Below are 8,800 nucleotides of genomic sequence, written 5' to 3'. Positions count from 1 at the left end.
AGACAAGCAACACAGCAGTCAGGTCCTATCTGGTTTTGAGGGTTTTTTTTTAAACACACACACATACACACACACACACACACCATTTTATAAATAAATAAAATATAAATATAAATATAAATATAAATGTAAATGTAAATGTAAATGTAAATATATATATATATATATATATATATATATATATATATATATATAATTTATAACAGAGAGGAAGGGAGAGGGAGAGACAGAAACATCAATGATGAGAGAGAATCATTGATCGGCTGCCTCTTACAGGCAACCCCTGGGTAAGGTTCCTCCAACCAGGGCATCAGCCCTGGCCAGGCAGGCCTGGTCTATTTTGAAGACCTTAAGTGTTGCCCAATCCAGTCAAGCCACTGAGCTTAATAAGGAACTCTTCACCATCAGCAGGTCACCATGTTGGCAAAAGCAACAAACCAGTATCAGAAAGTCAGAGAAGGGCACCACAGAATCCTAACAGTGCCCCAATCTGTTGTACATGTGGTGCAAGAGGGTCTGACAAGTACAGCTACTGATAGCCATGAGACTTCGCTGAGCCCATTTCCTTAACACGGAAGGGGTGGGGCTAAGGGTCTGTCCAGGGTTTAAGTGCTGAGTCGAGGCCTCTTGATTCCACTGTCACTCCACTGATCTGGGGCTGGAAATAAATAGCTCTTCGGGCAAGCTTTTATTCAACACACAGTTCCTATCTGGACAGTTTCCCCATGTCCTCTTGGAAAACCATTAGCTCTAAGCAGTTTCCTGGAAATGAGGGCTCAGACACAACAAATAATACTATGGGCCTCTGGCTGTCAGGCACATGCTGGGTGTGGGACGCCATGGCTGGTCCCTAGCAGGTCCCCTCACGGGAGGAGTGTGATGGACTTACTCCTGTCCCAGTGCCCAGCACACATGGGGGATCCATTTGGCTCTTTCCCCTCATCTCTGCTCCCGCCCCAGGAGCCCTTCCAGAACCACTGGGTGTCTTAGGGGTCTGAGTCTCTCCTGAATGCCTTCACCGTGTGGGAACACGCATACAGGGGATGTGACCCTTTCTCTCGGTGGCAGTTTTCCAAGGTTGACCCCACTCAGGGTTTCTAATGACTGGGAGTAGGCGGTAACTGCTGCCTTTCCATCTCCTGTTCATTTTCCCCGAAGGGGCCAGAACCCAAGATTCTTGGTAGAAGGGAAGCCATGGACCTCCCATCAGTGGACATAGTTTTGATCAAGACCTGGCAGCCGGAAGGGTTTGCTCACAGACTCTGGATTCACCTGGGCACCGTCTATCTGCCCATCCCCTGCCCTGCACTAGGCGCCCTCTGTCCTTGCCACATTCACTCTTCACAACAGCCCTGAGGGGGAGGCAGGGACAGTCCCTTCTTACACATGAAGAGGCTCTGCACTCACCGACTCTGCTCTCACCGACTCTAAGTTCACCGAATCTACGTCTACCAACTCTATGTCCACCGACTCTACGTCCACCGACTCTTCACACACCGACTCTTCACACACCGACTCTGTACTCAACCGACTCCACACCACCAACTCCACGCCCACCGACTCTGCACCACACATTCCACTGTTTCCATGCCACCCATTTCAAACTGCCCTATGGGCCGCATTCTAAACTGCTCTGCTAGCAGCCATGCCCCATGTTAACTGCTTTGGAATACACAAATATTAGGGCACTCTCCCTATGAAACTTAAATCCTATCTGGGCATATAAAATATAAAGAAACAAAAAGGATATACATATCTTCATCCTACATGAATACAAATGGAAATTAACTATTTCATTCTAATTTTGTCTACCGCATTTCTAAAAATTATTGTTTTCCCATCAGCTGAATTACAGAAATCAATCCGTATCAGTTAGGTAACAACACATTTATTTTATTTTGTGGAGTATTATCTAGAGAGCTCATTTCTGAAATTCTTCTCATCATCGACTGTGAATAGTTCATACATTAGAACACCTGAACTCCACCAGTCAACTGCCTAAAAAACAATTTGACAGATGATTTACTAATGTGTAGTATGTAAGAAAAATGAACAGAGTAAAGCTGTATATTTGGAAAACACTTTATTTACTTACTTTTAAAATATATAGTTTTATTAAGTTCAGAAGGAAAAGGAGAAGGAGGGAGATATATAAACATCAATGATGAGAGAGAATCACTGATAGGCTGCCTCCTGTATGCCCCATAATGGGGATCGAGCCCCCAACCTGGACATGTGCCCTGATCAGGTATGGAACGGTGATTTCCTGGTTCATAGTTTGACACTCAATCACTGAGGCACATGGCCGGACTGGAAAAGATTTTAACAAAAAGATTTTGTACACAGCTTTCTGTGCAAGGAGTCTTAAATTAGCACATGCAAGGAAGACATTTAGAGAGCAAATATGCAGGTATCCTCTGAACAGAATTGAAACATTTAGGCTGTAAATCAATGAGCTAAATGTGTTTTAATTATTTCTAAATTAGTCATGGTTTTACTTGGGTTAATTAAACATTCATTCTTAATTTAAAATAAATGTGAATTTTTTTTAAGTAGATGAAATCGTTGGACTTATGATGGGGGAGTATTGATTAGCATTTATGTTAACTACCTAGCTTCACTAACTGCTATAAAATTACTTAAAGTGAAACTGGACAGCTGAACTCAGACGAGCACTGCTTCTTCTCACGGAAAGGTTGGACATCCCCTAAAGGTGCGGTTTGCAGTTCGGGTTGGAGGGAGGACCCAGGTCGCGCGAGCGCGGGGCGGAATCTGCGCCCCACAGAGTCCGCAGCCTTTGGGACCAGCGTGACCCGTGAGTGGGGAAGGGGCCCCACAGGGCTGCTGGCAGAAGGGAACGCGAAAAATGAGCCCATAGCTGGACTGGATGTAAAGGAGCAGCCTTGGACTTTGCCAATCTGCTGGCTGCTTGGTGCCAGGGGCGAGTGGGCGCGCGGAGACTGTGCGCGGAGACTGTGCGCAGACCTGGAAGGTGGAGGCTTGCGAATTCGCACAACTATCAGGCTCTTATTACAGTCCCCCTTAGATCCGTGCATTTGATTATTAAACCCAGTGCATGGGATTCCCCAGTTGGGGTCATTCGCAGAGCCTGTAGGGGAAAGCTCTTTTTGGGGAGCCTGGGAACAGCGGACAGTGGCAAGGAACCAGCTCTGGGCAGTGGTCTTTCCCGAATCAGTTCCAAATACCATAGAGGAAAAAAAAAAACAACAAACAAAACCCTACTGATAGAGAGGACTTAGAGCCTTGGAGGTAAATCCAGACACACTGCCACCCAGAGGCAGAGCCACGAACTGTCTCTTTTGCGATCACAAATAAAGGCAGTCTGGTAAAAAAAATACAACCTGCCTTAAAGTCAGGTCTGTGGTTTACTGCACGGAGGGACAGTGTATCGCAGGGAAGGTCAACACTCCCCTGAATGCCTGGCAGGACTGAGGCGTGCCAAAAAGAAGAGTTGAAGATTTGAAGCACCTTCACTTCCGAATGTTTTTATATATATATTTTTTTTAATTCTTTTTTCACCATTTCATTAAGAACATATTTTATTTTTTTTATTTTTTATTTTTTATTTTTTTCATCACCTGATTTTACCTTTTTAATTACTACATTTTTTTAACCAGTATTATTGCTATCCTTTTACCATTTTTTCAAGTGTCATTTTATTTTTTAATTTTTTTTTTTATTTTTCTTTATTTTATTTTGGGATTAGTGTTCTACACTCTATTTTCATCGTTCCTTTAGCATCATTTCTCTCTATCTCACATTTACCCTTAAGCCAAAACTCTCTTCCTCACTTTTCCCCTTTTGTTGTCCTGTTTCTCTTACCCTATTCCTGCTTTGGATTTTACCTATTCCTTCTTTCTACCCACTGTCTAAATTTCACCCTACTTATATATCTAATTTCCAATCCCTCGCTCTCCCCATACAAATAGCCTCTTCCCCACCTCTATTTCATTCTCTTACTTTTTTCTTTTTTCTTTTTTTTTGCCTTTTTGTTTTTTTCTTCTCTCCCTTTTCCCAATCTCATTTCAGCACTCCTTTTTTGTTTTTTATTTTTCTCTTTAATATTTTTCTCTTTTTTCTTCTTTATCCCCTAATTCTCTTTGCTCAGGGGGTCACCTTTATTTGGGGTTATTAATATCGTGAATGCACTTAGTTTGTTGCCTTGTACGTTGTGCCTTGTTGTGTTGTATTTTGTGCCTTTGAATCAGCGCAGCAGAGAGAGAACTACATAACCAAACACCTTGAGAAGAGAAATCATGGTGAAACAAAGAACCAACCCAAATATGAAAGAAAAACAGGCATCATCAGAAAAGGAAGTAAACGAAATGGAGGCAATGGAGGCAAGCAACCTGTCAGAGAAAGAATTCAGAGTAATGGCCATAAGGTGGATGAAAAGAATGGAAGACCAATTCAACAATATGTGTAGGAACCAAGAGGAAATGAAGAAGAACCAAGAGGAAATGAAGAGGAACCAAGAGGAAATGAAGAGAAACCGTGAAGAATTGAAAAACGACATCACTGCCATAAAGAACTCAATAGAAAGCATCAACAGTAGACTAGAAGAAGCAGAGGACCGCATCAGCGAGCTAGAAGACAAGGTAGAAAAAAATACCCAAACAGAACAGCTTCTAGAAAAAAAAATTAAAAAGCAGGAGGAGAGCCTAAGAGAACTCTGGGACAATGCTAAACGAAACAACATCCGAATAATAGGGGTGCCAGAAGGAGAGGAAACTGAGCAAGGAATAGAAAACCTGTTTGAAAAAATAGTAACAGAAAATTTCCCTGATATAGGGAGGAAAAAACTCACACAAATCCAAGAAGCTCACAGAGTCCCAAACAAAATGAACCCGAAAAGACCGACACCAAGGCACATAATAATTAAATTGGCAAACACCAACGACAAACCAAGAATCTTAAAAGCAGCCAGAGAGAGACAGAAAGTTACCTACAAAGGATCCCCCATCAGACTAGCGACCGATTTCTCAACAGAAACACATCAGGCAAGAAGGGAATGGAATGAAATATACAAAGTCATGCAAAGGAAGGGTCTGAATCCAAGAATACTATACCCAGCGAGGCTATCAATCAAAATTGAGGGTCAAATCAGGAGCTTCACAGACAAAAATGGTCTACGAGAGTTTATTACAACCAAACCAGCAATGCAAGAAATGCTAAAGGGTCTGCTGTAAATAGAAAAAACAGGAAACAAAGAAGGAACGCAGCGGTAAAGAACAAAAATGGTGACTAACAAGTTTCTATCAATAATAACTTTAAATGTAAATGGATTAAATTCCCCAGTCAAAAGGCATAGGGTAAATGAGTGGATAAGAAAACATGACCCATATATCTGCTGTCTACAGGAAACCCACCTCAGAAAAAAAGACGCACACAGACTGATGGTGAAGGGATGGAAAAAGGTTTTTCAGGCCAATGGAAGTGAAAAAAAAGCCGGGGTAGCAATACTTATATCTGACAAATTAGATCTCAAAGTGAAGGACATAAAAAGAGATCAAGAAGGCCACTTCATAATACTAAAGGGAGCAGTCCAACAAGAAGAAATAACTCTGGTAAATATATATGCACCCAATATAGGAGCACCCAAATACGTAAGAAATCTTCTGGAGAAGATCAAGGGAGAGATTGATAGCAATACAATCATAGTAGGGGACCTAAACACCCCTTTATCGCCACTGGACAAATCCACTAAACAGAAACTCAGCAAAGAAACATCAATCCTAAATGACTCACTAGATCAGATGGAATTAATTGACATCTTCAGAACATTTCACCCCAAAGCCACAGAATATACATTCTCCTCAGGTGCACATTTGTCATCTTCAAAGATAGACCATATATTGGGTCACAGACAAAGTCTCTTCAAATTCAAGAAAATTGAAATCATATCAAGTATCTTCTCAGACCACAAAGGCATAAAACTGGAAATCAACTCCAACATAAACAATCCAAAAAAATCAAACACATGGAGACTAAATAGCATGCTATTAAACAATGACTGGGTCACCAGTGAGATCAAAGAAGAAATAAAAAACATCATGGCAACAAATGACAATGAAAACACAACAATCCAAAACCTATGGGACACAGCAAAAGCAGTCTTGAGAGGGAAGTTCATAGCTCTACAAGCCTACTGCAAGAAACAAGAAACAATGAGAATAAATGACCTAACTCTACAACTCGAAGAATTAGAAAGAGAGCAACAAAAAAAGCCCACTGTAAGCAGAAGGAAGGAAATAACAAAGATCAGAGCGGAGATAAATGACATAGAGACCAAAAAAACAATACAAAAGATCAACAAAACCAAGAGCTGGTTCTTTGAAAGGATAAACAAGATTGATACACCTCTAGCCAGGCTCACCAAGAAACAAAGAGAGAGGACCCAAATAAACAAAATCAGAAATGAAAGAGGAGAAATAACAACAGACCCCATAGAAATACAAAGGATTGTTAGAAAATACTATGAACAACTCTACTCCAACACACTAGACAACCTGGAGGAAATGGACATATACCTAGGTAAATGCAACCTTCCAAAACTTAACCAGGAAGAATCTAAAAATCTCAATAGGCCAATAACTATGGAGGAAATCGAAGCAGTAATCAAAAAGCTTCCAGCAAACAAAAGCCCGGGGCCAGATGGCTTCACAGGGGAGTTTTACCAAACATTCAAGGAAGACCTAAAACCTATCCTCCTCAGACTATGTCGAAAGATCCAAGAGGAAGGAACACTTCCCAGCTCATTCTATGAAGCCAACATCACCCTAATCCCAAAACCAGATAAAGACAATACAATGAAAGAGAATTATAGGCCAATATCCCTCATGAACATAGATGCCAAAATCCTCAACAAAATCCTAGCAAATCGGATCCAGCAGTACATCAAAAAGATCATACACCATGACCAAGTAGGATTTATCCCAGGGATGCAAGGATGGTACAATATCCGCAAATCAATAAACGTGATACATCACATAAACAAATTGAGAGAAAAAAACCACATAGTCATATCAATTGATGCGGAAAAAGCATTTGACAAAATCCAACACCCTTTCTTGATAAAAACTCTCAGCAAGATAGGAATTGAGGGATCATACCTCAACATAATAAAAGCCATATATGACAAACCCACAGCCAACATCATAATCAATGGGCAAAAACTAAAACCATTCCCCCTAAAAACAGGAACAAGACAGGGATGCCCCCTCTCACCACTCCTGTTCAACATAGTACTGGAAGTACTAGCCATTGCAATCAGACACGAAGAAGAAATAAAAGGCATCCAGATTGGAAAAGAAGAAGTAAAACTGTCCTTATTTGCAGATGACATGATACTGTACATACAGAACCCTAAAGACTCCATCAAAAAATTATTAGACTTAATAAATGAATTCGGCAATGTAGCAGGATACAAAATTAATGCTAAGAAATCCATGGCATTTCTTTACACCAATAGTGAACTTATAGAAAGTGAAACTACAGAAGCAATCCCATTTACTATTGCACCAAAAAAATTAAAATACCTAGGTATAAACTTAACTAAGGAGGTAAAAGACTTATATGCTGAAAACTACAGGACACTGAAAAAAGAGATAGAGGAAGACATAAACAGATGGAAGAATATACCGTGTTCATGGATTGGTAGAATCAACATCATCAAAATGTCCATACTACCCAAAGCAATTTATAGATTCAATGCAATCCCCATTAAATTACCAACGGCATATTTCACAAATCTAGAACGAACGTTCCAAAAATTCATCTGGAATAAAAAAAGACCCCGAATAGCTGCAGCAATCCTGAGAAAGAACAAAGTAGGTGGGATCTCAATACCAGATATCAAACTGTATTACAAAGCCACTGTTCTTAAAACAGCTTGGTACTGGCACAAGAACAGACATATAGATCAATGGAACAGAATAGAGACCCCAGAAATCGACCCAAACCACTATGGCCAATTAATATTCGACAAAGGAGGCAAGAGCATACAATGGAGTCAAGACAGTCTTTTCAATAAATGGTGTTGGGAAAATTGGACAGATACATGCAAAAGGATGAAACTAGATCACCAACTCACACCACACACAAAAATAAACTCAAAATGGATAAAAGACTTAAACGTAAGACGGGAAACCATAAAAATACTAGAGGAATCCACAGGCAGCGAAATCGCAAACATATGCCGAAGAAATTTCTTCTCTGATAATGCTCCTAGGGCAATGGAAACTAAAGAGAAAATAAACAAATGGGACTACATCAAAATAAAAAGCTTTTGCACAGCAAAGGAAACCATCAACAAAACAACAAGAAGACCCACTACATGGGAGAACATATTTGCCAATGATACCACCGATAAGGGTTTAATTTCCAACATTTACAGGGATCTCATGAAACTTAACAAAAGGAAGATAAACAATCCAATAAAAAAATGGGCAACGGACCTAGATAGACACTTTTCGAAAGAGGACATACAGAAGGCAGAAAGACATATGAAAACCTGCTCAAAGTCACTAATTATACGAGAGATGCAAATCAAGACGACAATGCGTTATCATCTCACACCTGTCAGAATGGCTATCATCAACAAATCAACAAACAACAAGTGTTGGAGAGGATGTGGAGAAAAAGGAACCCTTCTGCACTGCTGGTGGGAATGCAGACTGGTGCAGCCACTGTGGAGAACAGTATGGAGCTACCTCAGAAGACTAAAAATGGAACTCCCATTTGACCCAGTGATCCCACTACTAGGAATATATCCCAAGAA

Source organism: Myotis nattereri (genome assembly GCF_964212035.1).
Source record: "Myotis nattereri genome assembly, chromosome: 21".
Taxonomy (NCBI): Eukaryota; Metazoa; Chordata; class Mammalia; order Chiroptera; family Vespertilionidae; genus Myotis; species Myotis nattereri.
The sequence above is the reverse complement of the archived record's forward strand: the minus strand, read 5'-3'. Positions refer to the sequence as shown.